Source organism: Amphiprion ocellaris, chromosome 11, assembly GCF_022539595.1.
Source record: "Amphiprion ocellaris isolate individual 3 ecotype Okinawa chromosome 11, ASM2253959v1, whole genome shotgun sequence".
Taxonomy (NCBI): Eukaryota; Metazoa; Chordata; class Actinopteri; family Pomacentridae; genus Amphiprion; species Amphiprion ocellaris.
In genome coordinates this window covers 8,837,288-8,846,355 of record NC_072776.1, presented here as the reverse complement: position 1 = coordinate 8,846,355, position 9,068 = coordinate 8,837,288, and the positions used below count along the sequence as shown (strand labels likewise).

At 37.4% G+C, this 9,068-nt stretch overlaps 1 long non-coding RNA gene across 1 annotated transcript in view; it reads right to left on the bottom strand.

Annotated features, from left to right (window-relative positions):
• Window positions 1–3,307: 3,307 nt before the first annotated feature.
• Window positions 3,308–9,068, bottom strand: part of LOC129350045 (uncharacterized) — an 85,379-nt gene continuing 79,618 nt past the window's right edge. Inside the window, exon 3 of the long non-coding RNA XR_008603255.1 lies at window positions 3,308–3,748. This is a non-coding gene — a long non-coding RNA (uncharacterized LOC129350045). The remainder of the gene's footprint in view (window positions 3,749–9,068) is intronic.

Below are 9,068 nucleotides of genomic sequence, written 5' to 3'. Positions count from 1 at the left end.
GTATGTAGAGGCCCGGATGATGACAGTGGAAGGTCATTTCACAGAAACTTTATTTAAAACGAACACAGGAGCAATGTTCATTCACAAATTACTGGTTTGGTTCACACGTATATTTAATTAATGTAAGCACCTTCATTTTGTGAATACAGTTAAGAAAATAAATTGAATGTTAGCCAAAGATGTTTTTATTGAAAGAGAAAAATGACGGAGACACTAAGGATAAAACAGGTAGGCTCATGAGCAGTTTTACTTTGGTTATTGTTAGTTTTTAAAAAGTCCATCAAGAATATTTGCAATGTAGAGTTTGACACAGGTGAAAAAAACAGGTAGCAATACAGGACGTGGCTTAAATTATTAGTGTGGTGTTTCTTTTTCTTTTTTTCTAGTTCATAAAGATCAAAACATAGATAGATAGATAGATAGATAGATAGATAGATAGATAGATAGATAGATAGATAGATAGATAGATAGATAGATAGATAGATAGATAGATAGATAGATAGATAGATAGATAGATAGATAGATAGATATTTTATTCATCCTCTTGGGGAAATTCAAGGATGGAATAGGAATTCCGTTTGTATTGTCACTGCATAGTGTGCAAATAAAATAAGCTGCAATTCATTCACATAATCAGACATTTCTAAAAAAAAGTGCAATAAGAAAAGTGCAAATACAAAATATAATGTTCAGTAGTAGTTCTTTTAAAGATAACTTATTTGGTATATTAGGAATCATAGAAATTGTTGTGTAACTGATGTTGCACTTCTGGATATTACACATTGCTGAACATGTATGAGAAAGTAAGGCTTCAGTGGTGTAAAAAATACATACAATTAGCAATAATCTGTAGACATATGCATGTATAATGCCAGTAAAATAAATAAATAAACATAGAAGTAAGTAAATCGTACTGTGTAGTTCCTTGCCTCAACACTAAAGCCTAGTCCTAGTGCTGACTATTCCTCTGAATTTTGGTTCAGAAAAACAATATAAAATGGATAAGTGAACATGTGTGCTGAAGTGTATTTTAAGTTATTGCCACATAGATTGTCCTGCTCCTAAAAATACTCAGTAAAGCAATCAAGACATGGCTGAAAATCAACCAAAACAAACACACTTTTGCTACAAACTACACCACCCTGCAGCAGCACATTGTTAGTTTTAGTCTGTTCACAGAATTTGCTGACAATAACAAAAGTACAGAATTTTACTTTAGTTTTTATGGGCATAATCACAATATATCTGACATCCAGGACTGCTGAGGCTTGTGAGTGTTTGTCTTTGTGGAGCTGATAACCCAGACTGAGGCAGGTTTAGTTTTGGATTTATGTGGATTATCAACTGAAATAGCTCTACAGAAATGACAGTATAGTGTTTGGTTTGTGATCTTGGCCCCAAGGATGAGCAAAATGTCACTCTTAGGATTGTTTTCTCCAAAAAATAGAACATTATAGTGGAAATTCCAATGTCTGAAGACACCAAATGTGCCAGGTAAAATTTTGGGGGTAAAGCATCTAAAATGATACACAAAAAAGCAATTCTGTTTTCCTAGCGTAAACCTACATGAGGGAAAACTAGCTTTTAAGGGTTTATTTGCTTTCCTTAAAGCTGCATTCACCATAACAAGTAAATATGCCCAACCGCTGAGTTTTAGGTAATTTGTAATATTTAATATTTTGCAAGATATATGTATGACATTACTGATCTCTGTAAACTCAAGTCATTAATTCAATTAACTGCTCCAATAAAGTTAATTGATAAAGTTCAACACATTTCTGGTGGCGCTATCAACAGTTTAGGAGCATCTGTTTCTGCATGCTTTGATGGGAGTTAACGATAACTCATGTAACCTACGTAGAAGATCCATATTTGTGTGAAATCTAATTATTATATGTATCAAAATCATTTTTGCGAATGAATGATGTGGAAATACCTGCTGATCACTAATCCAATCACTCATAAATACTCCTCAGCCACAATCGTCCTCAGCTCAGGTGGAAATGAAAGTCTGTTCCAAAACCCAAAATTGTCAGCTGTGGAAGAAATAATGACATTTTCGATTTAATTAGTGTGATCCTGAACAGTTTTTGAAACTAGATTTTTAGATTCAGCACATAGCACGTACTGTACAGCATCTTCCCCAGACCCTATTTGTTGTCAGACGGACTACATCGTGTGGACCATTTGCAGGTAGAGGCAGAATTCAACCCGCATTTCAGCATTAGTTTTTCTCACATAACAAAACCTGCCTGCCGCTGTCCACTACTATCACCTGTTGTGGTGCGAATTTAACACTCTGTCCGGAGGGACTGATGGCTCGGGGCCCTATCTGCGCGTCTCACAGGCTGATGGTGGAGCTGTAGGCTACCAAGACCAGGCGGATTTGTAATCGTGATGAATGACTCCACAGCAGCTGGTCTGTGATGGAAAGGTAATGAGCACAGGGAGCCTGCCTTTGCTGCACGCTGGCTTAAAGGGAGGAAAGTCCCAGTGGCTCTTCAGGTATGATCTTTTCAGTTTTACAACGAACACGAAACCACAGATTCCTGACCTCATAAGCATCGAGTAGAACCAGTCAGTAGATCGTACATCTACCAGAAGGAGACAGTGACAGATCTGATGTATTAAGAAAGGACAGGGAAGCTCTATTCTATTCTATTCTATTCTATTCTATTCTATTCTATTCTATTCTATTCTATTCTATAATTTTACTATACTACCCGTCTATTCTATTTTATTCTATTATGTTCTATATTTTATTATACTACCCCTGTCTGTTCTAGTCTATTGTATTCTAGTCTATTTTCTATATTTTTACTATACTACCCCGTCTATTCTATTCTATTCTATTCTATTCTATTCTATAATTTTACTATACTACCTGTCTATTCTATTATGTTCTATATTTTATTATACTACCCCTGTCTGTTCTATTTTATTGTATTCTAGTCTATTTTCTATATTTTTACTATATTAACCTTGTCTATTCTATTCTATTCTATTCTATTCTATTCTATTCTATTCTATTCTATATTTTTACTATATTAACCTTGTCTATTCTAGTCTATTCTTTTCTACATTTTTACTATACTACCCCTGTCTATTCTATTCTATTCTATTCTATTCTATTCTGGTCTATATTTTTACTGTACTACCTTGTCAATTCTATTATTTTTATTTTACTTGACTTGTCTGTTCTATTTTATTCTATTCTATTGTATTCTAGTCTATATTTTACTATATTAACCCTGTCTATTCTATTCTATTCTATAGTTTACTATACTACCCCTGTCTGTTCTGCTCCACTGTATTCTGTTTTGTTCTATGCTATTGTTTTCCCTAGTGTTCCATTTGATTCTGTGTTATTCCTTTCTGCTCTACCAGAATCTGTTCCACATGCTTATTTTGAGCATGTTCGCATCACAGGATTGCAAAAATTGTCTTTTTCAATTTACTACATCTATCATAATGTGTTAAAAAAAAAAAAAAAAAGAACAAACTACAACCGAACTTTGGTATCATTACAGCAGAAAAAAATGTATAATTTGGCAAAACTGCGTCTAATGAACAGTAATTAATATTATCACAATCTACCTACTTGTTATTGCACCACTCTGTGATTGGCCTGTGCAGCCTGAGACATGAGTATCTTTGTAGTGATAACAAGGTCATTCTCATGAAGGTCCAGCAGAGGGTGCAATAGGGTCTGATGTGATCACAGCCTTTGTTGCTGGGGTCATGCTAGCTGCACAAAAGAGAAGAGAAACATACACTTTCCACAACATTCTTATAAAATTCATAGTGATTTAATCAGGACAAAATATGTGCTGTTCTTGATATCTGCCTACACAGTAAACCTGTAGATAAAGTGCTGAAATCCCATTTTAGTTATACTGTACCTGGCCTGGTCTAAACCTCTTAATCGCCCTGTTAATTATTTATGTGCAGAAAGAGCGAGCTTTCAAAGTAAAATTACCATATGTCAGATGTTTAATTTCTCACTACTGGTGTGGAATTTCTGTTAATGTAGAATGTAAAATGAAAGAGTACACCGTAGGCCCAAGTGTAAAGCATCAACAGAGCTAACCCAATGATAAAACATGAAGATTTACAATATATTAATTGCAAGACAGCGCATATCAAAGTGGCCGTTAACTACCTGAGGTCAATGTCATACTGTCTAATTAACCGGGCAGCGGCTGTGTGGTCCTACATGGCTGTGGAAGGTGGAGAGCAGCCGATCTCACCCCCCCCACCACCCTTTACCCACCTTTTACTTCCTCCCATTCAGAGACACGCACGCACTCGCTGTCTGAGTTCTTGCATAGAACACTCTGAGACATTCCATTTGCATGCCCGCCCCATCAAGCTGGATGCACTCAGACTGGTAATAAAAGGCATTGACCCCCTTAACCTTTATGAATTACAATTTGTGCCTGCAGCACGTCCTGTCAGAGGCCTCAGAAAAGCAGGCACCTCAGCCGGGGTGTGTGCGTGTTGTTTTGCAGTTGTTAAGGAGAGGGGAAAAGGTTTTTACAGCTCCTCGTCGGAGCTTCTGACAAGCAGGGAGGAGGCGGTCTGACAGCAGAAGCAGGGTAGGGAGGGACTGCAGCGCTGCTGATGGCTCCATGCTAATCTCTATCCCTGGATGCTGCACGAAACTACTGAGGCTCCTTTCTTTGTCAAGACCAGGGATACACAGCCTGTAGGGCTCCAGTTCATCTGTGTTCTGTGATTCCTTCCTCCTCCATAGTGAAGTAAACCTTTCTAAATCTGCTTGTGTGGACTGAGAGAGAAACCAGGAAATTAGGTCCAACTACAAAAAGAGAACACTTGTTGATTAAATAAGGAAAAATAACCGACACAGACTGACCTAAGTCAGTCTGTAGATAAGTGGTGAAAAAACATATATTTACAGTTTGTCTGACAATGATTTTCTGAGTTCATCATTTCTGCTTTAAGTTAATTAAATAGAACATTTTAGATAACAAATATAGATGTTTTCTGAACTGTTGGTTGGATAAAACAAGGAATCTTAAGACGTCTCTGACAAATTGTAAAGAATGTTTCTGCAGTGTTTTCAGACATTTTGTAGATGGAGAATGTTTGGCTTTTCTGCTTGAAAAGGGGCTAAAACAATCACTCTATTATTGATTGCAGATTGTCTGCGAGTTGACTAATGAATTAATAAAGTAGTTGTTGCAGCTTCAGTCAGTTTTCATTTTGCTGCTTGGATTTAAGACACCTAAGTACACAAACTATGTGCTCATAACATGCTCCTCTGATAAGCCTGCTTTACACTCTAGTTTACTTCACAGTTAGTTCAGACATATTTTTTTCAAAAAGTCTTATAAAGATTTTAATTGCAGAAGACTTGAAGACAAATATAGACAACTATATAACGATATAAATCCAGTCACATATGGTAGGTGCTACACACGCTTAGATTACAACTAATTAACATTCAGAAACGTTAATAAAATATGAAAAATCAGAAATCTAAAGTGTTCAAACGAACACGTTTCTAACTTAGGTGTCTATCCTAGACGTTTCGTGATTAGTTCCATTTAGAAACATACTAATTAGATAAAACTTGGTATACACACAGTTCTCTGTAACTCCAGTGGTTGTAGTTGTGTTTTGCTTTTCAAATGAACAAAGTAAGAGTAAGACAGAACATTTCCTTACTAAAAAAAAACTCCTATCTGTTAAAATAGTGGTAGTTCAGATACCTGGGCTTCTGACAGGAGTTAAATACCACAGGTCACAATAAACGGTAAGGTCTCTTGTCTCATCAGTGTAGTTAAATGGAAAGTCAGTGACTGTAATCCAACATATCTTTTATTAGATTTAGTGAATATCTGCCTCTCTGAATAAGCCCGCTAGCTGTCGGTTCTGTGTGTGCACTGAAAAAAGAAAAAAACACAGCAGAGAGGAACACTGAATATGACACCTACATACTACCTAAATATGCTAACTGATGAAATACTAGCAAGTTTTTGTCCAGAATCACAGACTCATTCTTTATCTAGTCTTCTTTTGAAGTACTTACAGCTTAGGTTTTCCATGTCTAATATATTGTGGAGGCTGAAACACACAAAAGTGATAAAAGCTCAGTTTCCAAACAGTAAATTAACTTGTTTTCTTTCTTTGTTGATATATAACAAGTCATAATATTAATTCAAATATTATTTATGATAATTTTGATACTATATCATCAGATTACTTCAAGATTTTTCAAGACACAGCAGTACCATGGAGGAGTCTCAGTTTAGACAACAACGACAGGATAAGAAGAAAGAAATATGTTCTGGACAGCCAGTGAAGCTCTAAAATGCGACTGTGTCATTTCTCCTGGGTGGCTCAGTTGATAATTACTGCAGCGATGATCATGCACCATGATAATACTTGCAGTTGTATTCCCAGAGCAAACTGGAGAACAGGTGGAAAATCAGGTGGAGACTGAATCCAGGTCACAGCTCTGCAAAGCCTCTGCTTGTGATTTTTTTTTTTTTTCTAAAAGAAAGATGGGTTTCTTTCACCTGTGTGGGCCATACGGAGCGTCTGAGAACGCTCTTCACTGAGAGTGTAGACAGCCTTCAAGCAGCTGCTCCAATAATCCACAGTAGGAGAGCACAGGCGGCTTCTTGATACCGCTGGAAATCATCCCACAGAAATGCACCAGGCGTTCTTTATCTCTGAAAGATTTAAAGGACATTAGCATTCACAAAATTGATTTTTCAGCGAATCCATAATAACACTGATGTCTGTGCTGCTGCTGAGCAGAGCAGTTGGAAGTGGTCTAAGAAATGCTGAAGCCTGCAGTATCATTAGTCTTTATCCTGACTTTTTAGCTAAGTCTGTAACACCTCTATATCCACTGCATGCTCTCTGCTTAGGGGTATTCAACTGAACACAGCAATTTTATTAAATAATTCCTTAGCAGAAGTACTATAATACCAATATTGGCCTGATTTTAAATAAAGTTTAAAACTGACATTGTGTTCCCACAAACACTGGCTCCGAACTGAGCTTTAATCCTCTTTCCTTTCTCTGTTTAACATCAGGAAATTCAGTCAGTGACTGTGTGAACAGGAGCGTGGCTGACAGGGGCAGCCGTGCGATGATTGGTTTACGGATCTCTGCTTTCTGTAGTGACTTCAAGGTCACTGAGATTTACAATCAAATGGCTTATGACACTTTAGTAAAAGCCACCCAAAACTGATGACAGGAAAAGAGAAGGAGCCGGCCACTTTAGAGGAATCTGCTTGACCTCGCGCTGTGGTCCATGACTACAATGTGCTGTTGTCTGTTTTTATTACCACACCCAACACAGATATGCACGTTAGTTTTAGCAGACAGAAGGTTGTTAAGGACGGCATATGGAGAATGGATTTGATAGACAGACACTATATGGTGCATACAGTATAGTGGATTAAAAGAACGGTGCATTTCAAGCTCCAGTCAAACTGCTGTTTCAGTCTACTACACAAAAGAGCAATTAAATATGATTTAAAGGCCAATCTGTAATGGCAGTGTGCTGCCCCCTATTGAAATATTATTGCCCTACTACTTACTGTTTTAGATGGTGATTTAGTGTGGAGTTCTGTCGACTTTAGTTTATTCCAGTCGTCGCTCTGAAATTTAACAGCTGACTTTTGATTTAAAGGGCATTTAACTGCTAAACGTGTTTACCTGAGTATGGAGGTGCTTTGACAAAACTCTGTTTTTTGTTAAGCAAAAACAAATCTGCATTTCAAAATAATGATGTTTTCATAATATTTAACCACAAAGCATATAAGCAGCTCTTTAACTAAAGCGAATCCGCCCAAATCACTATACAAGCAAAGAAATAAATGCAGGTTTTATTTCGATCATTAACAAAATCACCTTAACCAACAGTGGATATGAGACTTGTTACACATAAGCTGATATTCCAGGCGTGTTTACTTAGCACTCAAATGGAACGCTGTTGATTTTTATGGGACGCATATGGCTGCGTTTTATTGTGCTCAATTAAATCGCTTTAAACTAGGATTAACTTTTTGGAGTGGCAATCCATTATATAACGTCGCCTTGCTTAGAGGCGTTCAGTGCGCGGCTGCTGCAAACGTCGCCTACACACTGCTCACACACTGGGGTGTCAAAAATGAGGCTGTCACAACAATATTTAGTGAAAGAGCCCTTCCTGCTTTTAATGGCCTGACCTACATCCCAGTTCAGAGAGCTAATAAAGGCAGTCTGGTGTAGGTCCTGGAGCTGCACAATGTCACTCACAGATGCCCAACTCAGCAAGATCCGGAATGCTCAATTAGTTGCTTTTATAGGCCCCATTAATATGCATTAACTCTCTTTCCAGAGTACGAGCACAGACAAACAGTTGCTGCTGGCAACATATCAGCCAGGTAACACATTTTTTTTAAGCCCTTTCGGAAACATAATAGATTTTGGCACCATGAAAGCCCATTATAGAAAGAAATAAGGAGCAGAACCGAAAATAGAAAGTGGTGGAATGTAACTGAACACATCTACTAAAGTATTCTGAGGTGTATTTACTTGAGTGCCTCCATTTCCTACTATTTGTGTGTGTATTCCTTTGTATTTTATAGGGGAATATTGGAGAGCTGAAATAATTGTTTTTTAATCAAGAAAAACACTTTGACAATCATTTTTTTCCACTTCCAGCAGAAATACCAAAACTCAAATGTGACTCTGAGCTGCTTCTACATGCCACATTGCTAATATATATGATCTAGTAAAAGAAAAATATATAAAAACAGCACAAAAACACCACATAAAATGCTGCAAAACAGTCATAGGGAGCCAGATCTTTACATTTCCACTGAATCCCTGCTCCAGCCTCAGCTCCTCTCCTGAACCAAGACAACAGATAGCTCATCACAGAAACCTACACAATCTGGTACCACTCCTCCCACACAATAAACCGATCTGGCACACAGCAAGCTGAATCAATCATGGCACTTTATTATCCTGTCACTAGTCTGCTTCCTGCAAGTGTGTTTACCCTGTCCATGGCCCTGCGATTGTGGCTGTTCAGTGTACAT